This window comes from Oryctolagus cuniculus, chromosome X (genome assembly GCF_051225735.1).
Source record: "Oryctolagus cuniculus isolate XC-2025 breed Fujian yellow rabbit chromosome X, ASM5122573v1, whole genome shotgun sequence".
NCBI classification, from domain to species: domain Eukaryota; kingdom Metazoa; phylum Chordata; class Mammalia; order Lagomorpha; family Leporidae; genus Oryctolagus; species Oryctolagus cuniculus.
In genome coordinates, this window is record NC_142888.1 from 103,149,102 (window position 1) to 103,155,267 (window position 6,166).

At 37.6% G+C, this 6,166-nt stretch overlaps 1 pseudogene; it reads right to left on the reverse strand.

Annotated features, from left to right (window-relative positions):
* Positions 1–578: 578 nt before the first annotated feature.
* Positions 579–1,595, reverse strand: LOC100355234 (uncharacterized; annotated as a pseudogene).
* Between the last annotated feature and the right edge of the window lie 4,571 nt (positions 1,596–6,166).

Genomic DNA, 6,166 nt, shown 5'->3' on the forward strand with positions numbered 1-6,166 from the left:
TTTCTATTTGTTGGGTCTTTAATTTTTTTCACGGTTTTATCATTTTCATTGTGGAGATCTTTCACTTCTGTGGCTAATGTATTCAAAATATTTGATTTTTGGAAGCTGTCATGAATGAAATTTCGTTCCTTTTATACATTTTTTTTGTTTTTTAGTTTCTTTAATACAAATCAAAATGCATTTTTGTTACATATCATTTTAGCAAGCTTAACATTCTTTTCAATACAGGATGACTGAATATAAGTAACTTCAACGCTTCATTTTCAAAAACAATGTTTTGTTTTAGAGAGGAAGCAAGTCATCAGTAAGATACATGGTCCACAGGCTATTACTTTCCATTACTTCAGAGCATGTCCTCCAGCTTAAAATTTGGTCCACTCATATATATATTCCTCCTATAACAAAAATAAATTAAACCTTATAATTGAAAGAAAAATCCAGCAATCAGAAACATTTGGCATAGGCCTCTGAGTGAACTTGAGAAACAAGTTGGGATGTGTTTCAAGTGTATGGAGGAACATAGAGAATCTACCTAGAACCATATGGCAGGATGATGGGCCTGCTGCTACTGGGATTCTTCTGCTTCCCAGGGGGATAGAAAGTGCATGGGAGAGTGCTGAAGACTCGCAACAGACACAGAATCACATATTCCAAATAAACCAATATTCAATACAGACTAATATACAACAACAGTAGAACAATCTTGATAGCTATGCCTAGAAAGCCAAGTTGTAAATTTAGAACAGGTACCTCAGCAGGAATATTAGGCAACATGTTTGTAAGACTTTGAAGGTGAAAAAAGTCACGATTCATAGTGGGTACCTGTTGCACAAGTATATCAGCTTCCAGGACATTGGGGGACAACAGAGAAAACATAAAGTAAGGATAAACTCAAGCTGTTTAATCTTCCACCATTCTCTTGAGGATTAAACCCAGGCCACCCTTGGCCACTTGCAGGGGTGTCTTTTCTTCTTTATTTTCTATGTAAATACTTGCTCCTTGGGACACCAGCAGTTTTGCCTCTTCCACTCTCTCCTCATCACAGGCTAAGTGTAGAGGAGTGTTACCCTCAGTGTCTTGCATGTTTGTGGATGCTTTGTAGTACAGAAGGATATGAATCATCTTCAAGTTACCCTTGGCTGCTGCTCAGTGCATTGATGTAGCCTCGTAATGGTCCTTAGCGTCTGGATTAGCACCGCCTTCCAGTAGCATGACAGCAATCTCGTGCCTATTTTTGGAAGCTGCGAAATGTAGGGGAGTGCAGCCATTTTGATTGACAGCGCTCACTTGAGCACCCTTCCCCAGAAGCGCTTTTAAAATCACATCCCGGCCGGCAGAAGCAGCGATGTGAAGAGGAGACCAACCTGCATCGTCTTTATCATTCACTGGCACTCCAAGTTGCAGCAAGAATTCAACAATTTCGGTATGTCCAGCTGAGCATGCCCAATGCAATGCGGTTCTGCTGTCCTGGTCAGTTCTGGTAGCCAGGGATTTATTGGCCAGGATGCTCTCCCTCAGCTCCTCCAGCTTCCCGATGTAGGCCAGGTTGCAGACTATTAGGTTAGACACATACCCCTCCATTTCGCTTGCCCAGGATCTCCCCTTTTATACATTTTTGACATAACATATTTTTAATTTACATTACTAACAAAAGCTCGTAGCTCTACTAAATAAAAGATTTAACAAATAAAAAGTAAAAAGACCATAGTATGCCAGAAAAATAGGCAAGAACTATAAGCTAATCAAATGAGAAATTGTTCAACTTCACTAATAAATTTTCAAGTGATCACAACTCATAAATACTACAGCAGTATATGCTTCCTATAAGTTTGCTTAACAAAAATTTAAACCAAAGTTTCACAGATTGCAGTGTAGAATGTTACAGATACTTGTATGTTGATTTTTTTAGCTTGTGACTCTCCTGAGCTGGTTTATCAGTTTGTTTTTTAACTTTTATTTAGTGAATATAAATTTCCAAATTGCAGTTTATGGATTACAATGGCTCCCCCCACCCAATAACTTCCCTCCCACTCACAACTCTCCCATTTCCTGCTCCCTCTCCCATTCCATTCAAATCAAGATACATTTTAAATTATCTTTATATACAGGAGATCAATTTAGTATATATTTTGTAAAGATTTCATCAGTTTGCACCCACACAGAACATAAAGTGTAAAATGCTATTTGAGTACTAGTTATAGCATTAATTCACATTGAACAACACATGAAGGACAGAGATCCTACATGAGGTGTAAGTGCACAGTGACTCCTGGTGTTGACTTAACAAATTGTCACTCTTGTTTATGGTGTCAGTAATTACTCTAGGCTCTTGTCATGGGTTGTCAAGGCTATGAAAGCTGTTTGAGTTCACCGGCTTTGATCTTATTTTGACAAGGTCATAGTCAAATAGTCAAAGTGGAAGTTCTCTCCTCCCTTCAGAGAAAGGTACCTCCTTCTTTGATAGCCTGTTCTTTCTACTGGGATCTCACTCACAGAGATCTTGCATTTAGGGTTTTGTTTTTTTTTTTTTTTTTTTTTTTTTTTTTTTTTTTTTTTTTTTTGCCAGAGTGTCTTGGCTTTCCATAATTGAAATATTCTGATGGGGTTTTAAGCCAGATCCGAATGCCTTAAGGGCTGATTCTGAGGCCAGAGTGCTGTTTAGGACATCTGCCATTCTATGAGTCTGCTGTGTATCCCGCTTCTCATGTTGGATCATTCTCTACCATTTTTATTCTATCAGATAGTATTAGCAGAACTAGTCTTGATTATGTGATCCCTTTGACGCTTAGACCTACCAGTGTGATCAATTGTGAACTGAAATTGATCACTTGGACTAGTGAGATGGCATTGGTACATGCCACCTTGATGGGATTGTATTGGAATCCCCTGGCACATTTCTAACTCCATCATTTGGGGCAAGTCCGATTGAGCATGTCCCAAATTGTACATCTCCTCCCTCTATTATTCCCACTCTTATATTTAACAGAGATCGCTTTTCAGTGAAATTTAAACACCTAAGAATAATTGTGTGTTGATTACAGAGTTCAACCAATAGTATTAAGTAGAACAAAAAATACTAAAAGGGATAAAGTATTAAATTGTACATCAACAGTCAGCACAAGGGCTGATCATGTCAGTGTTTCTCATAGTGTCCATTTCACTTCAACAGGTACACTTTCTGGTGCTGAGTTAGTTGTCACCGATCAGGGAGAACATATGATATTTGTCCCTTTGGGATGGCTCATTTCACTCAGCATGATGTGTTCCAGATTCCTCCATTTTGTTGCAAATAACCAGATTTCATTGTTTTTGACTGCTGTATAGTATTCTATAGAGTACATGTTCCATAATTTCTTTATCCAGTCTACTGTTGATGGGCATTTCGGTTGGTTCCAGGTCTTAGCTATTGTGATTTGAGCTGCAATAAACATTAACATGCAGACAGCTTGTTTGTTTGCCAATTTAATTTCCTTTGGGTAAATTCCAAGGAGTGGTATGGCTGGGTTGTATGGTAGGGTTATATTCAGGTTTCTGAGGACTCTCCATACTGACTTCCATAGTGGCTTAACCAGTTTGCATTCCCACCAACAATGGATTAGTGTCCCTTTTTCCCCACATCCTCGCCAGCATCTGTTGTTGGTAGATTTCTGTATGTGAGCCATTCTAACTGGGGTGAGGTGAAACCTCATTGTGGTTTTGATTTGCATTTCCCTGATTGCTTGTGATCCTGAACATTTTTTTTGCCTGTGTCTGTTGGCCCTTTGGATTTCTGTTTTTGAAAAATGTCTATTGAGGTCGTTGTCCCATCTCTTGAGTGGGTTGTTTGTTTTGATATTGTGGAGTTTCTTGATTTCTTTGTAGATGCTGTTTATTATTCCTTTATCAGTTGCATAGGTTGGAAATATTTTTCCCATTCTGTCAGTTGCCTCTTCACTTTCCTGACTGTATCTTTTGAAGTACAGAAACTTCTCAATTTGATGCAATCCCAATTATTAATTTTGGTTTTGACTGCCTGTGATTCCAGGGTCTTTTCCAAGAAGTGTTTGCCGGTACCTATATCTTGCAGGGTTTCTCCAATGCTCTCTAATAATTTGATGGTGTCGGGTCGTAGATTTAGGACTTTAATCCATGTTGAGTGGATTTTTGTGTAAGGTGAAAGGTAGGGGTCTTGCTTCATGCTACTGCGCGCGGAAATCCAATTTTTCCAGCACCATTTAATGAATAGACTGTCGTTACTCCAGGGAAATTGTTTTGGATCTTTGAGCAAATATAAGTTGACTGTAGATGTATGGATTGATTTCTGGTGTTTCAATTCTGTTCCATTGGTCTATCCATCTGTTTCTGTACCAGTACCATGCTGTTTTGATTACAACTGCCCTGTAGTATGTCCTGAAATCTAGTATTGTGATGGCTCCGACTTTGATTTTTTTTTGTACAAGATTGCTTTAGCTATTCGAGGTCCCCTGTGTCTCCATATGAATTTCAGCATCATTTTTTCCAGAGCTGAGAAGAATGTTTTTGGTATTTTGATAGGTATCAAATTGAATCTACAAATTACATTTGGGAGAATGGACATTTTGATGATATTGATTCTTCCAATCCATGACCATGGAAGATTTTTCCATTTTTTGGTAGCCTCTTCTATTTCTTTGTTTTAAGATTTTGTAATTCTCATCATAGAGATCTTTAACATCCTTGGTTAAGTTTATTGCAAGATATTTGATTGTTTTTGTGGCTATTGTGAATGGGATTGATCTTAGAAGTTTTTTCTCAGTCGTGGAATTTCCTGTGTATACAAAGGCTGTTGATTTTTGTGCATTGGTTTTATATCCTGCTTCTTTGTGAAACTCTTCTATGAGTTCCAATAGTCTTTTAGTAGAGTTCTTTGGGTCCCCTAAGTAAAGAATCATATCATCTGCAAAGAGGGATAGTTTGAGTTCTTCCTTCCCAATTCGTATCCCTTTAATTTCTTTTTCTTGCCTAACAGCTATGGCTAAAACTTCCAGAACTATATTGAATAGCAGTGGTAGAGTGGGCATCCCTGTCTGGTACCAGATCTCAGTGGAAATGCTTCCAACTTTTCCCCATTCAATAGGATGCTGGCAGTGGGTTTTTCATTAATTTCCTTAATTTTATTGAGGAATGTTCCTTCTATACCCAATTTGTTTAGAGTTTTCATCATGAAAAGGTGTTATGTTTTTCAAATGCTTTCTTTGCATCTATTGAGACAATCATATGTTTTTTCTTCTGCAGTCCGTTATTGTGGTATATCACATTGATTGATTTGCAAACATTAAACCATCCCTGCATACCAGGGATTAATCCCACTTGGTCTGGGTGGATGATCTTTCTGATGTGTTGTTGCATTCTATTGGCGAGAATTTTATTGAGGATTTTTGTGTCTATGTTCATCAGGGATATCAGTCTGTAATTCTCTTTCAATGCTGCATCTTTTTCAGGCTTAGGAATTAAGGTGATGCTGGCTTCATAAAAAGAATTGGGAGAATTCACTCTTTTTCGATTGTTCTGAATAGTTTGAGAAGAATTGGAGTTAGTTCTTCTTTAAATGTCTGGTAGAATTCAGCAGTGAGTGCATCTGGTCCTGGGCTTTTCTTTGTTGGGAGGGCCTTTATTACTGTTTCAATTTCTGTCTCAGTTATGGGTCTGTTTAAGTTTTCCATGTCTTCCTGGTTCAATTTAGGTAAGTTGTGTGTGTCCAGGAATCTATCCATTTCTGATATATTTCCCTGTTTGCTGACACACAAGTCCTTGTAGTAATTTCTGATGATTCCTTTTATTTCTGTGGTGTCTGTTGTTAAGTTTTTTTTCATCTCTGATTTTATTGATTTGGGTCTTTTCTCTTCTTTTTTTAGTTAGTTGGGCCAATGGGGTGTCAATTTTGTTTATTTTTTTTGTTTCAAAAAAACCAGCTCCTCGTTTGGCTGATTTTTTGTAATTTTTTTTTTGGATTCAATCCTGTTGATTTCTTCTCTGATTTTAATTATTTCTCTTCTCCTACTAGATTTGTGTCTGGTATGCTTCATTTTTCTAGATCCTTGAGATGCATTGAAAGCTTATTTATTTGGTTCCTTTCCAATTTCTTGATGTAGGCACCTATTGATATAAACTTTCCTTTTAACACTGCTTTTGCTATATCCCATTAGTT